The following is an 18740-nucleotide window of genomic DNA, read 5'->3' as shown; positions in this document are numbered from 1 at the left end:
AATTTTTGTATTTTTGTATTTTTAATTTTTGTATTTTTAGTAGAGATGGGGTTTCACCACTTTTGCCAGGCTGGTCTCAAACTTCTGACCTCAAGTGATCCACTTGCCTTGGCCTCCCAAAGTGCTGGGAGCACTTATAGGTGTGAGCTACTGCACCCAGCCAAAAGTAAAAGTTGACAAACAGTATGTAATTAAACTTAAGAGCTTCTGCACAGCGAAAGAAACTATCAACTGACTGAACAAACAACCTACAGAATGGGAGAAAAGTTTTGCAAACTATTTTTGCATCTGACATTGAGCATCTATAAGGAATTTTTAAAATACCATTAAAAAGTGGGTAAGGGACATGAACAGACACTTCTCAAAATAAGACATACATGTGACCAACAATCATATGAAAAAAAGTTCAACATCACTACAAATCAAAACCACAATGAGATACCATCTCATGCCAGACAGAGAGGCTACTATTAAAAAGTCAAAAAGTAATAGACTCTGGTGAGGTTGCGGAGAAAAGGGAATGCTTATACACTGTTGGTGGGAGTGTGAATTAGTTCAACCATCATGGAAGACAGTTTAGTGATTCCTCAAAGACCTAAAAATAGAACTAACATTTGACCCAGTAATCGCTTTACTAGGTAGGTATATACCCTAAGGAATACGAATTGGTTTATCATGAGCACATGCACTTCTATGTTAATTGCAGCTCTATTCACAATAGCAAAGGTGAGGAATCAACAAAAATGGCCATCAAGAATAGACTGGATAAAGAAAATGTGGTACATAACCCCACGGAATACTATGCACCCATTTTTAATAGATGAATAACTTTAGTCCTAGAAAGATTTAGTAACTTGTGCAAGGTCACAAAAGCGATGAGTTTATATTAGAATCCAAGTTAGACTTCAGTGCTAGAACTATTAAGCACTATGACTGTGTCCTACTCCATTTTAATTGTGAAGGAGAGAAAACTGGAGGTAGTCTACCAAAAACTGAGTGCAATGGGAAAATATGTGGCCAGTCAAATCAAGTGCATCATTTTCATCAAGGAAGATACAGGCAGGGGACAGTAGTAATAGAGGAGATGTTTACAATAATGCATTAACACCCCAGAATAAGAGTCAGCTGTAAACACCAGCAAGATCCAGAGAGTATCATAACAGTTCATGCCAATATTAGTCATGTGAGACTTCTGTTGCTCCTTCTATCTCTCCTACCCTCTTAGCCTCTCTTCAAACCCAGAGGGTCAGAAAGCTGGGTTTTCAGAAAGTAACATGCAAAAATAAAGAACAAATCAATCACGTTGGCCTCTTTCTGCAGGAAGCTAGACTGCAGCAGGCAAGGAATGCAAAACGGTATCACTAGAACCTTGATAGATGTTTACAGTTTTTGGTATTTAGTGGATAGAACATATTAATTACTGAATGGAAGAACTCTGATTACATGAACTAGTTTACCTAGGTTCAGAATAAGCACTATTGGTTTTTGATTATCTATCATATTCTGCATGCTAAAATTAATGACTACACTAGATTATACGTTGCTTTCTGAAGGAAAGAACTGTATGCTCTATCGTCTTTCACATTCCCTATCCTGTCCAGATCCCTCACCTCCAGGCTCTCATCTACATAAAGTTATTCATGTGCCACATCAGCCACATTCAATTCTTAGTGCAGCCCTGACCTGACCAGAGAAAACAGTATTCAAGTAGTTCTACTCAATATTGAAATCAAAATTATTTTTGATTATTGATTATATTAATTACTGATTGTATATATCAAACCCAGGTGATAGAGATGGACGAAATAAGACATAGTCTATGTTTTCAGGAAATTCACACTCTTCTAGGGGAGAAAAATTGTAGGTGGAAACTACAAACCAGGATGTTCTATATTATAAGAGATTATAGTCAAGCTATCAAAGGATCACATGGAAAACAGAGCCAACTCTGCCACAAGACTCAATAAATTGTTTACAAAAGAGAATTTGTGAGTCACATATTCAATGTATTTGAATATTTGTAGCAATTGGACAAGGAGAATCTTCTAAAACAGAGAGAACAATATTTTTAAAGGGCAGAGGCATGTGTAATGTGATATATTGAAGGACGCACATGTATGGCTGGGTCAGAGCATTCATAAAGGAGCAGTGCAGGGCAAAGCTGGAAAGGCAGTCTGGCTCTCCAGGTCAGTGGCTTTGAATTGCTTGGGGAAAGATTAATTATATGTTGATTCTTGCTCTTCAAGAAGGGGTGATCTCCACTCTTTATGAAAGCTGGAGAAAGCATACTCAGGCATTATTTCTATGTTCTCATCCTTTGTACCTTATTAATGAGATGATGAGGCTATTGTATCAACATTTGGCAGGAAGGATTCAATTCTATCTTGTGCATTTGTCCCAGTATGTGCCTAGCATTATGAGTATCTTAACTCACTCATTCTGATCTCTTTTTCTTTATTTCAGCTTTGGGTTAAAATAATAAGACTGGGAAGTAGAACAAACTATGTCATTTTCGTGAGTCCAGATTTAGCAGTGATGAAATTAATACAGTCTTTGATTTCCACGTGGTTTTTCAGGTCTATTTCTTAAATTGGTTGGAACCAATAAGAGAGGAGAAATGATTGACAAGGTTTCTCCGGGAGTCCTTATAATGGTAGGTTTGAATTGTCATTGTATGCAGTGCAGAAACTTGGAGGAATTTTTAAAAGGCACTCAATCTGGTGAAATTTGTGAGCCTAAACAGATAATGAAAGAGGTTAGGTGGAGGTCTTGAGTTTGGATTTTGAATGACCGGGGCATTTGTAGGTGGAAATGGATGACCATTCTAGACAGAGAGGACCAATAAGAGAATAAAAGTAGAAACAAGAAAGGTGGAAAGGATATGTGTTTGTAAACAGTGCAATGGGAATTAATATAGTGTTGCTGGAGTATGAATGTAGATAGGGAAACAGAATAAAACTAAGCAGTAGATTTGTTTCAAGAAAGTCATAGAAAAAGCATAGAAAGCTAGGAGCTTTGACGGGATGGGAGGGTGATGGGAAATCATTGAAAGGTTTTATAAAAACAGTTACTTAATAACATTTGTCAGCATTGAATATTCCCTTTCATGTAAAAAATTGTGCTGTGTGTGGTATGTGCTTGAGTAGTTGTGCATTTTTTTTTAAGCTTGTATTGCTAATATCAAAAGGAGCCAGCTAAGGTTGATATTCACTGAAGCCTGAACTTAGCCCAAGCCAAAATATTTGTATGTGTAACTGTGTGTGTCTATGTATTTGTGTGTGTAGGTGTTCATGTAAAAATAGCAAGTTATTTGTAAATATTCAAAATTGTATAAAGAATTTCCATGCCAAAACATTAAAAAGTCATTTTCAGTCTCATTTGTTCTTTAAAGGAGGGCTAAACCTTACCACACTTTGAGATTCTCCAAATGTCTCGAGCTATTTTTTCAAATGCTTTGGGTTTGGCAGGTCTTAAAACCAATGTTTGCTGTCCTTTTTCCCTTCATTTCTAAACCCACATGTATTTCAAGGGAATTTTATACATATGTTTTATATTCATTTACACTTAACTCATCAAAAAAGTTTTAAGGACATTTGAAGTCCAGCAAACCTTCAGAGTTTCTATTATTAAAACCTTGGAAATTGTAATTAAATCCTGGACACTAGAATGACATTCATTCAGAAATCAGGACTCCTGATTTTGCACATGTACCTAACCAAACACCTGTTTCATTAATGAGGAATTGGAATCATGTTTTCATGTTTGGTTCTTCATGTGGGAAGCTGATGCTATCAATATCACCAACACCGCATCTGTTTCCAAGAGGTAGTGGTAGGTTTTTATTGGACCATCCAAACGTTTCTTGCTTCTGTTTGTGACCAGCGAGATACCTTTGTGAGACAGACAGTTTTAACTATTAAATTAAAACATGGGTGCTTGAACCTATGATCTTTACCTTATTAACATGTGTAGCTATCTTCCTCAGTGCTAGAATTGTGAAGTGAGAATTACGCTCAAGTGGCCACCACATTAATTTCCTGACACTGACAGCTGAATTTAAAGGAGAACATCAGCCAATGCTGTGTAATTGAATTTCTGACATCTGGCTGGTTCTCCACAAGTGGAGATTCTTCCTCTATTGTCAACATTTAAGAAAGTAAATTTCAAATTTGTCTCTTTCATTTTTTTTTTATTAAAGGAGAGAAGAATTTGGGTGGGGGGGTCTGGATTTTATTTTTGGATTAAGAAAAAAGTCAAATTTTCACAACTTTCACAATGATATAATGAAAAGACTGCACTAGGCTAATGGCTCTCAGCCTGGTATTATTTGACTTAAAGTGATCTATGTAGTTAGTAAGGTGAATGATCCATGAGTTATGCAACATTTCATAGAATATATAAAAAGTAATGCTATTGATGTTACTGTTCCAGAAAATATTGACATCATTGTGCACATTTTAAATAAAGTAAAAATAAAAGTCGTATGTCAGCTTTTAATAAATGAAGGTTGGTCGTCAGAGGCTTAAAAAATAATAAGGTAACTAAAACTATTCACTGGCATCCAAAAGTTGGAAACCATTAAAATCAGTGATTTTTCAGAGACAAATCTGAGACCCCTTCCAGTTTTAAGACTCTTAAGTATCTTTAATATTTAGAATACACTTTGACATACAAGGTTTCCATGTACTAAACATTTCTTGAGGATTTTCCTAATTTATATCTCCCTCTTCTCTGGAAGCTGCCCACACTACACCATTAGAGGTGGTTCACCTAATAGTCAGGTTTTTTCTACAGAAATGTTTCCCCTCTGCTCCTAGCCATAGTTGATTGGTCCATATATTATCACCTGACCCCAGCTACATCAGTTAGAATCTTCCTCAAAATTTTGAGCTAAAGAAACAGATTAGGTGTTGTTAGAACTAGTTGTTACTGATACGATACCAAGAGGGAAGATTCCTAAACAACCACGATTGAAGGCATTCAAAGTTCACTGAGTTATTCCCTTACCAAGAGTGTTTTCTATTGTTGCATTACATAGCACCACAAACTTAGTGGCTTAAAACAATGCAAATTTATTATTTCAAATTTCTGTGTATCAGGAGTCTGGGCACAGGTTATCTGGGTTCCTGCTGTAGATCTAACACAGCTAAAATCACCATGTCAGCCGGAGATGCAATCTTATCTGAGGCACGGAGTTCTCCAAGATCATGCAGGTTATTGGCAGAATTCAGTTCCTTATAGTTCTAGAACAGTGGTCCCATTTTTCTTGCTTACTATTGGCCAGGTGTTACTTTCAGCCCCCAACAGCCTCACTTGGATTACAATGGCCCTTTCACAACATGACAGGTTACTTCTTTGAAGACTTTTGGACAACGTCTTCTAGTCTATGATGACAGAGTCTTATAAAATGTAACATAATAATGGAGTGGCTATCCATCATATTCAAAACACAGACCCACACTTGATGAGAGGAAATTAAACACAGCGTGTATACAAGGGGGCAGGAATCGTGAGAGCATCTTAGAATTTGACTTTCACATTGGGGTCTGGTAGTTCAAGTCTTATTTGGATTTCTTGAAACAGACTTTTATCCTTTACAAAAATTATGTTTGTGTATGTCCTTATCTACCTTCAGGTTTGGTTTGATTTTTCCACTTACAATCAAAAAAATATTAACTGATATGTTCACCATATTACCCCCAAGAGTTCCAGAAAGTATCTGGAGTAAAGGGCAGATGTTTTTACTATGGAGTCATACAAATTCATATAATTTAAAAACACATCAATAATTTGGTAATTGATTTATAAAGATGGTAAATTGACTTTCTTTTCCATGCCACCAAATTCTTGGCCTTGTAAAATATTTAATAGCTCACTTAAGGAAAAGTCATGTGTGGGATTATTTCTACTTGGCACTCCTCAGCTTGGCAACATCATGGTGTCTTTTTCCTCGTCGTCGTCGTCGTCTTCTTCTTCTTCTTCTTCTTCTTCTTCTTCTTCTTCTTCTTCTTCTTCTTTTTCTTCTTCTTCCTCTTCTTCCTCTTCTTCTTCTTTTTTTTTTGGGGAGGGCAGTGAGGGAGAGAGTCTTGGTCTGTCACACAGGCTAGAGTGCAGTGATGTGAGCATGGCTCACTATAGCCTTGAACACTTGGCCTCAGCCTCCCAAGTACCTAGAACTATAGGCACATGCCAGTACATCTGGCTTATTTTTAACATTTTTATACAGAGGAGATCTTGCTGTATTGCCTAGGCTGGTCTCAAACTCCTGGCCCCAAGTGATCCTTCTGTCTCTGCTCCCAAAGTGCTAAGATTATAGTATATGCCACCATGCCTGGCCACATATATCTTCTTGATCTCATTCTGTGAAAAACACAAAGTTTAACAATTTTAGATACTTTAGAATAGAAATACAGAATTTAAATATTTTAGAACTTCCATATGTTGAAAGTTTTTTTTTTTTTTTTAATCAAGCTTCTACAGAAGGGGTTTGACAAATTAATTGATACTCTGCATTCCCTATAAATTACTGACAGGTGCCACTGGCATCTCAGCAATCACAGCAGCAGGCTACTCTGCTGTACATTTGCACATTGCTTTCTTCAATAGAGTGTATACTTACGAAGAGCCACTTGTGCCTTTTTCCAAACTTGTTTATGCCAGCTATACTTATAATTATGTATTTAAATGGAATATATAAAAAGATAAAATATTAATATGAAAAGATATTTATGCTATGATGCTAAAAAACTAAGTGGAATGCTTTGAAAAATCTCAATAAGTACAATTTGTTTTTTAAAAGCAACCGAATTTTGTAATTAAATTAGGATCAGGTGAACTTATTTCATAAGACTGAGAAGCCATTATAAAATACCCATATCTCACTTATTTTCTGAGACTCCTCAAGTTTGACTTTCACTTTAAATTAAAAAAAATAATAGATTATATATAATATTTCTATAAGAAAGGCCTTATAATGCTTCAATTAATAGATCCAACTTGGATGAGAAAGCCTTGGGCCTAAATCAAGTTATTAACCAATATATACTTTATTAACATTATATTTAAATGAATTATTTAAGGAATATAGGCATCATATTTTATATTTTTAAAAAATTTTATTAACTTTTAATTATGAAAAAAACTGATAGCAGATCTGATAGTGGAGGGTAGAAGGCTTTTTCTACTGTAGTAGCTTTTGTCTTCTCTTCCATGAGCCTGACTCATTAATAACCCTTGGATTTGCAAGAATGGTCCTTTCCTACATTCCTCTGAATGTGTTTCTGAGCGTCTCTCCTTCCTTATATGAACAGGCAGTTAGGTGACCTATTGGATCTACGTAATATCTTTTTTTTTCCCCTAAGACACTTTCCAATCCACCATTATTTTGTTCTGTATTTTTTAGTTCCTCTTTATTAGCATTTCTGTGTCATGTCAGCTTAAGGTGAGAAACGACTGTTATTAGTCTTTACTAAGTCAACAATCAGAATCATAAGGCTATAAATATTTCCATAAATGACCATTGCAAAATTGTAGAGATAGTAAAGCATGATGAGAAAAGCAAAGAAAGGAAGACACAGACCTAGATTTAAATCTAGGTAATGCAACTGCCTCACTTTGTGGGCTTTGATGCATTATTTGAATTCATCAGCCTATGTTTCTTTATTTCTAAATGGGCTTTGACAGGCTATGATAAACTCTCCATAACCTCTCCAGAAAACAAATAAGCAAACAAAGAATCTGTAGGAGTTTCCTCAACTATAGGTTGCCATGATTTGCTTTATAGGGAATAAATTATTTGTTCTATAGGAAATGAATAACCATGGCCACTGCAGACTGGATTTGAAAATAGGGTTTAAGTTAAGAGCCAAGACTGGCAAATGTCCTATGTGTCCTACGTGGAAACCTGGAAGGAAAAACTCTACCCAATAGGGACGTGTTTTTCTCATATGGTGACAAAGAGCTCAATTAATTGCTCTTTCTTAGAAATGGTTGAACATGAGGCTGGGGCAGAAATGAGGAGCAACTGAGTCATCAGAACAGCAGACCAAAAGATTTGATTTGGGGCTATTAGACCAATGATGATTTCACTAATGTTTTCTTATTCTCCGCATGATACCTGGCCCATCAACAAACAGGACAGTTTCGGTGCCTTTATGTGTCCTCATGTATTTTCACAATAAACCTCCATCACCTAGGGTCATCCAAAGGTACCTTTGTTCCTTGCTCTGAAATCACCCTCTGCAAAGCACTGATGTGAGATCAAGATCATGTGCATGGAGGATCTGGAAGCAACTCAGAGAGTTCTGGGAGAATTGAAGATAATCTCCATCCATCAAATATCAACCACAGGCTAGGACACAGGTGGTCAAGAAGTGGTGCTGCTGTTAATATAATTTTGTATGTAATATTTGTAACTAAAATATTGAAAAATGTTGAATTTTAGTTTCTTTAGAGGAAAAAAATCAGTTTCCAAATTGATAATTAAAACACTTCTCTTATGGAAGAAGCTTAAATCACCCCCTGAGAGTCGTTAGAAGCCCATGTCAGAGGAGAGCTGCACCTACTCAGATGTCTCTACTCCGTTCTCCTATTTTCACAATCATTACTAGTGCAGTCATAATCAGGTTGTCTTACTACATACTAGAAAAGGGATGGCTCATTTTCAACGCAAGATATATCCCCCACTAAACCTAAAAATTACTCTAGCAGAGGAGCTAACTTTGCTGGAAGTATCTTTGGGACAAATCACCTTCTCCTTGGCCCCGGCAGAAGGAGGGAGGGAGAAGAGAAGGAGCTGGTAGGACCAGGCAGGCAGCTCAGTGGGTGAGCAGAGTGGAAGGTGGGAGCTAAGTGAACAAGTCACTTTAGAAGAACATCTTTTGCTGAATTCAGGACAGCCTCAGTGGGGACTGGTGCTGACTCCTTTGGCTGCTTGACATTTGTCCCTAGTGATACGAATGCCGAACTTGAAACTTGTTGTAATTATAGGAAATTGAGGGTCAACTTTTATTGCATTTTTAGTTTCCAAGAAATAAATCCTTTTTTTGTATACTGGAGAATGGTGCTTCAACCAGAATCTGACTGTGGCTGAAGAATATTTGGAAGGCACTCTGCCTTGTTGGTTTATAACTTCATGCATATACTCTCTCTTAACGTCTATTCCTTCTGTTCTGCACTATCCACTACAAAGATACACAAACTTCATTATACCCAAGATAAATTTACAATTTCTATTCTCTCTCTCTCTCTCTCACACACACACACACACACATACTCACACACGATCATAGAAGTGGTTTTCTGGTCAATGCATAAATACCCAGGGACAGAAATACCGAATTTGTCACCTCCACTTAGCCCTAACAATTATGATATAAAGCATGTTGCCCTTTCTTTGCAATCCAGAGGATTCTTCTACCAGCCAAACAAAGTTATCATCTGCCCAGCATGTTTTTCCTAGAATGGCATGCCCATACAGGCAGCACGGAGCCCTGAGAACGCAAGCTTGACTCACCCTTGGCTCCAGGCCAACTCTCATCCTTATGCAGACTTGACAAAATACAACAAGGGACAAAAATCACCCAATTGACGGGCTACAGATATTCTCCATTTTCTTCACTTTTCTTAGAGCCTGTTATTTTCCTTTGAAAGTCCAAGTAGAAAGAAACCTTTTCCTTCTGATTCAAATTGGGCATAACAGCAGAGCAGATGGTGCTGGTGAGTTAAGTAACAGCAGAACACAGAGTACAACTTGTTTTCAAAAACAAGTGGCTCTTCTTGGAAGGTACAATCTAATAGGACTGACAAGTTAAAGTCGAATTCACAGAATTTTGTTTTAAAAACAATCAACAAGCTAACCATTTCCCTAAACTATACTACAAAGAATTTAGAGGCCCTCTCCTTCAATTTCTCCCAGTATTGAAGATGCCATGCCTCCCAGGAGGAAGGATATAGTGAATAACAATAATCAGTCTAGCTTGTCCATATCACATCTCATTATTTTTGTATTTCCCAGACCTGATCTCACAGAATCCTCTCGATTAAACAACAAAGAAGTCAAAGAACTAGTTTTCATTTTTCTGTTGAAGATAGTGTTTCCAGGATTTTCAGTGATTTGTCTAAAGTCAAAGACATAGTAAGCACTATGTACAAGATTTAGTCCTGTTTATTATTCATTTATTCATGTAAGTATGCATATATATTTCATTTATGCATTGTACTTTGTCCTGGAGACCCCCTTGATGAACAAAACTATCAGCATATCTGCTTTCACAGGGCTTACAATTTAGTAGATTGCAACAGGCAAATAAACAGACAAAAGAAATAAAATGTAAAAAGACAGGTGAACTACAGCAGTAATAGGAGAACATATAGTAATCCAGTCTGGAAGTGAATAGGAGGATGGGTTGGGGAAAAACAATAAGTGTCTAGAAGTCATGAAGTTTAAAATGAGATTAGAAAAATCAGTGGGAATTATTGTGGTAGAAAGTTGGGGGTTGGAGAGGAGAAACAGAGAGGAAGAAAAAGTGTTATAGGCAGGGAATAACAGCTATGTGAAGCCCAGAAATTAAGTCAGATTGTGGCAGATGTGAAGATTGGAAAGAAATTTTGGATGGGTGGAGCTAAGCAAGGGAAGGAGTGAGTGGTTGGAGATGCAGTGGAATGGTAAAGAGAGGCCTGGGTCCCCACAAGGTGGTTCACACCCGTAATCCCAGCACTTTGGAAGGCCAAGGCAAGTGGGTCATTTGAGGTCAAGAGTTTGAGACCAGCCTGACCAACATAGTGAAACACGGTCTGTACTAAAAATACAAAAAAGATAGCTGGGCTTGGTGGTGCATGCCCATAATTTCAGCTACTCGGGAGGGAGGCTGAGGCACGAGAATTGCTTGAATCTGGGAGGCAGAGATTGCAGTAAGCCAAGATCATGTCATTGCACTCCAGCCTGGGTGACAGAGTGAGACTCTGTCTCATAAAAAAAATAAAATAAAATAAAAAAAGGCTGGAAGTACAGCACTGCATAGACAACTTCAGTTAAAGGAGTTTGGATTATATTCTATGGATGAGTAGGAACCACAGAAGGCTGTGAAGTACAACTGGCTGAAATGTGACTAGAAAAGAATACAAAACAGAGGCTACAGGTCCAGTTAGAACCTGATGAAGTCATCTAAGTGAGAAATGAATTAGATTTAGATTTATTTAGTAGGTATCGGAGAGAACTGGATGGATTCTAATGACATTTAGAAGTTAGATTCAGTGGGATTGGTGGAGTGATGAATTAAGTGGATTAGAGTAAACGAGATGGAATCAAGATGACTTTCAGATATTTATGGGGCTGTGTAGGTGACAGGGCGATTGCCTCACTATTTTCTTCACCTGTTCACATTCTGCGGATTCTCATGACTTGTCTCTTACTATGGTCCCCATTCTGGAGGCCCTGATGGCAAGAGACACCATTCTAATCGAAGGGTTCTACAGGTGGCATCAGGATATTATTCTATTCGATCTCAAATTGCTTAAGGATTGAATTTAGAGACAGACTAACAGAAGAAATTAATTCTCCTTGGAACAGGCTTTTGGCATATATTGAGGAGATTTTTGATCTCTATGTAAAAGTATTAAGAATCTCTGTTCTTATTGGTGCAACAACACCTTGGTCAACTACCAAAACCAGGAAACTGAAAGGCCACCTGAATCTTTGTCTAAAGTGGATTTTGTTTGTTTGTTTAATGTCAGAGCTAAGGAGAATTCTAAAATTCAACTGGCCCCTTCCATTCATGTAAACAAAAAGCCGACACCTAAACAGATGAAGTGAATTTCTCAATGTCATTGGAGAGTCAATGAAAGAATCATCATTAAAACTGTTTTCTAACTCCTAGACCACTGTTATTTCAATTAGCCTCATAGAATATTCATTGTGTCTACCACGCACTAAATATTATATTTAGCGTTTATTGTATTTTTTCTCTAAAATATAGGGATTGCTTTATCCAATCACATTACAAAAGAAAAACTGAGATTTGGAGAATCTAAGTGACTTGACAGGTGAAAGTACAAAATGGCCCTAGTCTTCAGCTGAACTCAGAACAACTCCAAATTCCACATTCTTTCCACTGTATCATGCTGCCTATCACAGGCTTCATAACTAAGGGAAAGTATCTAAGGAAGATGGTTGCAGATTAGAGTCCTACTCAGGGCACAAGGTTCATCCGATGTCAAGGAGAAACATTAACTCTTTCCTCTCAACTTTCTTTCATGGAAATCTGACCACCCCTCAGCTGGTTGCTGGTGACTTGAGTATTTATAACAAATAAAAAATACCAGACCATCTTACCAACAGCTTATTACCTCTGCCTAATCATGCTACGGTGAAGTGAGAAAGCAGCATGGATCTAGACTTACTTATCATTTTAAAAATTATGTGAACAAGTTGTAGTTTATTTTAATCTTTTTAGCTGATGGCATTATCTTTTGGTTGTCTTAATTGGAGAAAGCCTTTTTGTTAAGACAAAAGATTACTGAAGCATATTTCTCATGAGTTCACATAGTTCAGTCCACCACAGGGTCCAGTTTGGGCGGATTTGGCCTTTTTCTGAACACTTAAGTGGCATTGTTGGGCAGGCCAGCCGCATGAGGCCCTTAGAGGGGTACGGCCGTTTTGGCATTGCTAAGTTCTGTGATGTATTAGAGCTTCCTCTCAATGGCCATTACATTAGGAAAAAATTTACAGCTCATGATCAACAGCTGTTCTTCTAAATAAAACAATATAGTTCATTCTTTCCCTTTTAGCATGCCAGAACCCAGTGCTGTGTGAGACCAAGGCTTGTACTTGCATTCTATGGAAATTATTTAATCCTTGAAAACACATAGGAAATCCAGTCATTTGTTCATTTGTGTGTGTGTTCATCTACCTCCTTATCCTACTTATTATTGCATTCATTCATTCACTCACTTTTGCAATAAAATTTATTTATATATAACAAACACTTTGCTATTTTAACAATTTTAATTGTACAATTCAGTGATACTCACATTGGTGTGCAACCATCACCAGTATCTGTTTCCACAACTTTTCCATCACTCCAGATAGAAACTCTGTAATCATTACATTATTTTCCCTTACTCGTTATCTTTTTATTCAACAAATATTTATTAGATACCTACTCTGGCCAAAGTTCCATGACAGGACCGGTGGGAAGATAGAAACCGTAACACTACATAGTCTAATGTGAAGGAACCGAAACTCTGATGGGGCTACATTACCTTTTCAGACCTGCTGTCCTCAGACAGTGCCTTGGGCTTCAGGTGACATACCAGAGCACAGATGTGAAAGTACAAACTCACTAGTGTGGTTTTGGTCTCATGGTTTGGCCTTAACTACCTTCCTAATCCCAGCTATTACCACTGCATTTTTCACTCTATACTCCAGTTGATTAAAGAAAGGAGCAATTATTTTTATTTGTTTTTCAAGACAGTGTCTTGCTCTGTCACCCAGACTGGAATGCAGTGGCGTAATCTCAGCTCACTGCAACCTCTGCCTCTGAGGTTCAAGCCATTCTCCTGCTTCAGCTTCCCTAGTAGCTGGGATTACAAGCATGAGCCACCACGCCCCGCTAATTTTTGTCTTTTTCGTAGAGATGGGGTTTCACCATGTTGGCCAGGCTGGTCTTGAACTCTTGACCTCATGATCCACCCGCCTTGGCTTCTCAAAGTGCTGGGATTATAGGCACGAGCCACCACACCTAGCAGAAAGCAGCAATTATTAACAATTACTTGATAACAGAATCATCATCATCATCAACAACAAAACAACAAAAAAATCTGTAATTCTGCCAGACTACTGCCCTTAATCTGATAAATCCCCAGCACCTGGGCTACTTCCACCACCTCTATGTGAAACTCCTTTGTAATCCCCTACTCTCAGGTAAACTGAAAATCTCACTCAGAAGCGTACCTATCAAGGACCCCATTCTAGATCGTCAACAGTCATGTAAAAAAAAAATGGGAAAAATATGGACTGCCAGTGAGTGGCTTTGTGAAGGATACAATTCTTTAAGTGAAGAGCTGCTAATTCTTCGAGAGTCAAAGGGAAATTATTACTCTAGGCAGAGGGAAGATAATACATCAAAGGCTAAAATACTGGCTTTCAAGGCAAACAAATTATTTTGATTTCAATCTAACTCTGCTACCAGGTGCCACATATACATGTGGCTAATCATATGACTGTTTGAATCTCAATTTTTCCATCTGTAAAAATCAGAGTGGTGGTGACTAATGATACTTACCCATTGTAAAGATTGGATATATTAGGAAATGCAAAGTAAAACAATGACGACTCATCTTTGTTGAATACGTTACATGTGTCAGGCATTATTCTAAGTCTTTCACTTATATTTATTTAATTATCACAGTAACACCCTAAGATGAATAGCAAGATCATCCCCATTTTGCAGATGAAGAAACTGAAGGGGAGAGAGTTAAAGTAATTAACAAAGAGCATTCAGCTAGTTAAGTGACAGTGCTTCATACAAACCTAGGCTGACTCTAGCATCTGTAATCTTAGTCATGCACATCACTGCATCCTAAGAACATTAAGGGAGTACAAAATAGGTTATTGATATTAGAAAATATAGCTAGATTTCATAAAATGGCCATGATCTTTAATATATCTATTTAGAGTTTCCTTCTACTTTTACTACTGTAAGTTTACTGTAATCTCACATTGCCTCTTCCCTGTGTTGATGTGAAGATGTCCTAATTCTTCTCCCTTCACACTCCTGGCTCCCAATTCATCCTCCCCAAAGTGGACTTTATGAAGGACACAGGTGCTTAGGACACTCCACTGCTCAAGCGTCTTCAGTGGCTCCTCCTTATACTCAGGACAATGTCCAAGTGCCTGACCATGCTACTCAAGGCATTTAAGATCTAGCACCAACTATTTCTTCGACTTCTTTCACATCCCCTCCTCAAAGCCAGTTCACCAGCCAGACCTACTGAAGGATTTATGGCCCCTTCACATCTCTGTGCCTTTGTGCATATGAGACCCTCTGTCTGAAATTATCTCTATTATCTTATCTGACTCAATAATCTTGCCCAGTTTTTAAAAGGCAGATCAAGCATCTTCCTTCCTTTGTCTGTCTTCTGTGCCACTCCCAAAATCAGTGTGTGTGTGTGTGTGTGTGTGTGTATATGAACTGTATAGATTTCTCTAACACAGTATCCCAATGAGTGGCAGTTATCTGTTTACAAATTGGATTTCCTTTCTAATCTGTAAGCTCTTTAAGATAAAGACTACATTATAGTCTTATTTGTATCATTTTGGTTATAAGAGATTAAAAAGGGACTCAAATTACCTTAAAAATATGATAGTCCCTCTTATTAATGGTTTTAATTTCCAGTTTCAGTTATCCACAGTCAACTGTGGTCCCAGAAAAAGTCTAGAAAAAAAAATTATAAATTTTAAACTGTGTGCTGTTCTGAGAACCATGATGAAATCTTGCCCTGTCCTGCTCTTTCCCGTTAGTAACGTGAATCATCTATTTTCTCAGCCTATCCATGCTGTATATGCTACCTGCCCATCAGTCACTTAGTAGCTCTCTGGGTTATCTGATCAGATTGGCCGATCACAAGAAGAAGGGGGAGTACAGTACAATAAGATATTTTGAGAGAGAGAGAGAGAATGACCACATTCATGTAGCTTTTATTACAGCATATTTTTATAATTGTTCTATTTTATTATTAGTTATTGTTGTTAATCTCTTACTGTGCCTAATATATAAATTAAACTTTATCATATGCTTATAGGAAAAACATTGTGTGTATATCTATACACAGAATATATAAGATGGATATATTTCTTATAAAGATATATATCATATATATGTAAAGATATATATATATATATCTTTCAGAACTATCTGTACTTTCAGGCATTCACTGGGGATCTTGGAATGTATCCCCCATAAATAAGGTGAGACTACTGTAATGTATTTAACTGGAAAGTCCAGACATATAAATGACTTCATGTATAGCTGGTTTATTTTTTCAATTTTTAATTTATAATTTTATGGGTACATATTAAGTATATATATATTTTGGATACATGAGATATTTTGATACAGGCATATAATGTGTAATAATCACATCAGGTTAAATTATGTATCCATTACCTCAAGCATTTATTATTTCATTGTGTTATGAAAAATCCAATGATACTCTTGTTGTCTTAAAATGTACAAAAAGTTATTGTTGCCTGTGGTCACACTTTAGTGCTATCAGCTACTAGATCTTATTCATTCTATCTAACTATATTTTTATACCCATTAACTATCTCCACTATCCCCCCCAACTACCCTTCTCAGCCTCTGATAGCCATCATTCTTTTCTCCATCTCCATGAGTTCAAACGGTTTAATTTTTTGCTCCCAGAAATAAATGAGAACATGAAAAGTTAGTCTTACTGCCTGGCTTATTTCACTTAACATAATTTCCTCCAGTTCCATGCATGTTGCTACAAATAATAGGATCTCATTCTTTTTTAATGGTTGACTAGTACTCCAAGTGTAGCTGGTTTAAACCTTCTTACAGTATAATCAAAATCAAATTCCAAGTTTTTTCTCTCCAATTCTCACCTCCATTTTCCTTTTATTGAACGTCATACACGTTTTGCAGATGGCTCCTCATTGGTATTAAATGAGTTCCTGTAACTTCCAGGTTCACATCTAGGATTCTCAGAAACAATTCACTTCTTATCACTGATCTTAATTGGGTTGTGCTTTCAATCTTTTAGGTCAAAAGCAAACAATATCCTCATTTGTCTAAACTTAACTCATACAGTCCAAAATGTGGAGCTTTTTCAGAAGCCAGTGAGATGACAAAGGGATTGCAATGATCTCCAGAACAATCTTGGAGTATGGCTACTGAATGGATAGATTTATGTTGAGTAGTGCGCATGTGCATAAACACACACACACGTGTTCTTTCCTTAATTCTAATGTCAATCATACTCAGCTAATAACAATGAATAAATAATTGTGTGTGTGTCTGAGTTTACTCATTACTTATGCATACATAGAGAGAACAGAAGACAAAGTAGAGACCAATATACCTTTTTTTTTTTTCTTTCCCAGAAAGAAGATATTACATCCTTCAGACTGTGCTTTGTTATGTTTGGCAGTAAGTGAATGGTGCTAGACCAGCTAATGAAATACAGCATTTATCTTCATGCTGAAAAGTACTTTGTCACCTTATGATGGGGAGGAAAGGGATAACCCCCTTTTTGCCCCAAGTATCTACTAGAAAAAATGGACTAAAACATCTAACCAATGATTGGGCATGTGTTCTCTCTACAGCGCAAAGTAGCTAGTGCTAAGAAAGTCAGATCATAGAGGCCAGAGAGTTGGTTGTTTTGTGGCACATGAGTGTGGTGAAATGGTGATTATGATGCCTAAACGTGTGAAGTTTGGAAAATTCTGATCCAGTCTCACCTGCCTAAATCCTAGTTATGTGTTTTGCCTTATGACTCAGTGATGAGCAAAGCTAGAACTGAAGACAGAGAGGGCTTCCAGCTCCCAACATGATGTCTTGAAACATCCTGTATGCTTTAAACACTTATTTAGTAGCTGAGAAAAGTGAGGGTCAGAAAAAGGAAATGAAATTTACCCAATAATGTTAACACAGAGAGGCCCAAAGAGAGGGCAGATCTGCACTACCTTTCATTCTGGGAAGACTTCCTTTAGACAGATGAACACAATGTCTCCATTGTAATAGACTCAGAAGGGTTAATTGCAACAGATTCATTAAACTCCTATCTAAATGCTTAAGTCTTGGTATTTACTGGGACTGAGAAGTGCAAGTATTCCTGAGTGTTTAATTACTTTACTCTTTTTTATCCCACTATGACTTATTCTAATCAATATTTTATCAATTAATTATATTTTTATATTTTTCCTAGTAGCGTTTTTAAAATGAAAGTTCCTTGAAGTAAGAAACCTATCCTTAATCTCATCTTTATCTATTCTATGGCTTGAGATGAACCTTGAACAATGGTCATTCATTCTATGTGTTGAATCTTACCTAAAGGCTTGTAAATCCTGCATTGTTCACAGATTATGTCATTTATGCATTCATTCATTCAACAAATATTTATTCAATTTCTCTTATATGTCAGATGTATTCTAGCTTGTTTCTAGTTTATCAGCAATTTTGAGTCAGTACAATGCAAATAAATGAGAATTTGTCATGAAAAGATAAATGTGAAGGACTAGGAAGATATACTTACTCTAAGAGTCAAAAATAAATAACAAAATATTAGGAATGTCTTATGTGAGTTTTTTTCCTCCTATGTTTTTCATAATAAACATCTATTACTTTTGTAATGAGGAAAACTATACTGTACTGAAAATATATTTTCTGGTTTAATTGTAAAAAAATTTGGCATTAATTTTTTTAATTTAATGTCTTTCCCACTCTGCCTTCTCCTGATATCTTCCCTCTTGGAAAAAAAATACTTCAAGTTCATAGACATATTTTTTACTTTTTATTTCTGATTCTCTCACTTTATTCAGAGATTGGAAGCTTTGTATTTGTTTAAACCAAACTCTTTTTTTTTTTTTTTTTTTTTTTTAGTGGGGTTTCACCATGTTGCCCACACTGGTTTCGAACTCCTGGGCCAAATGATCCACCTACCATGGCCTCTCAAAGTTCTGGGATTACAGGCATAAGGCACCACACCCAGCCTATGAT

Source organism: Trachypithecus francoisi, unplaced genomic scaffold (genome assembly GCF_009764315.1).
Source record: "Trachypithecus francoisi isolate TF-2019V2 unplaced genomic scaffold, Tfra_2.0 Lachesis_group7, whole genome shotgun sequence".
Taxonomy (NCBI): domain Eukaryota; kingdom Metazoa; phylum Chordata; class Mammalia; order Primates; family Cercopithecidae; genus Trachypithecus; species Trachypithecus francoisi.
Note: the sequence above shows the minus strand (reverse complement) of the source record.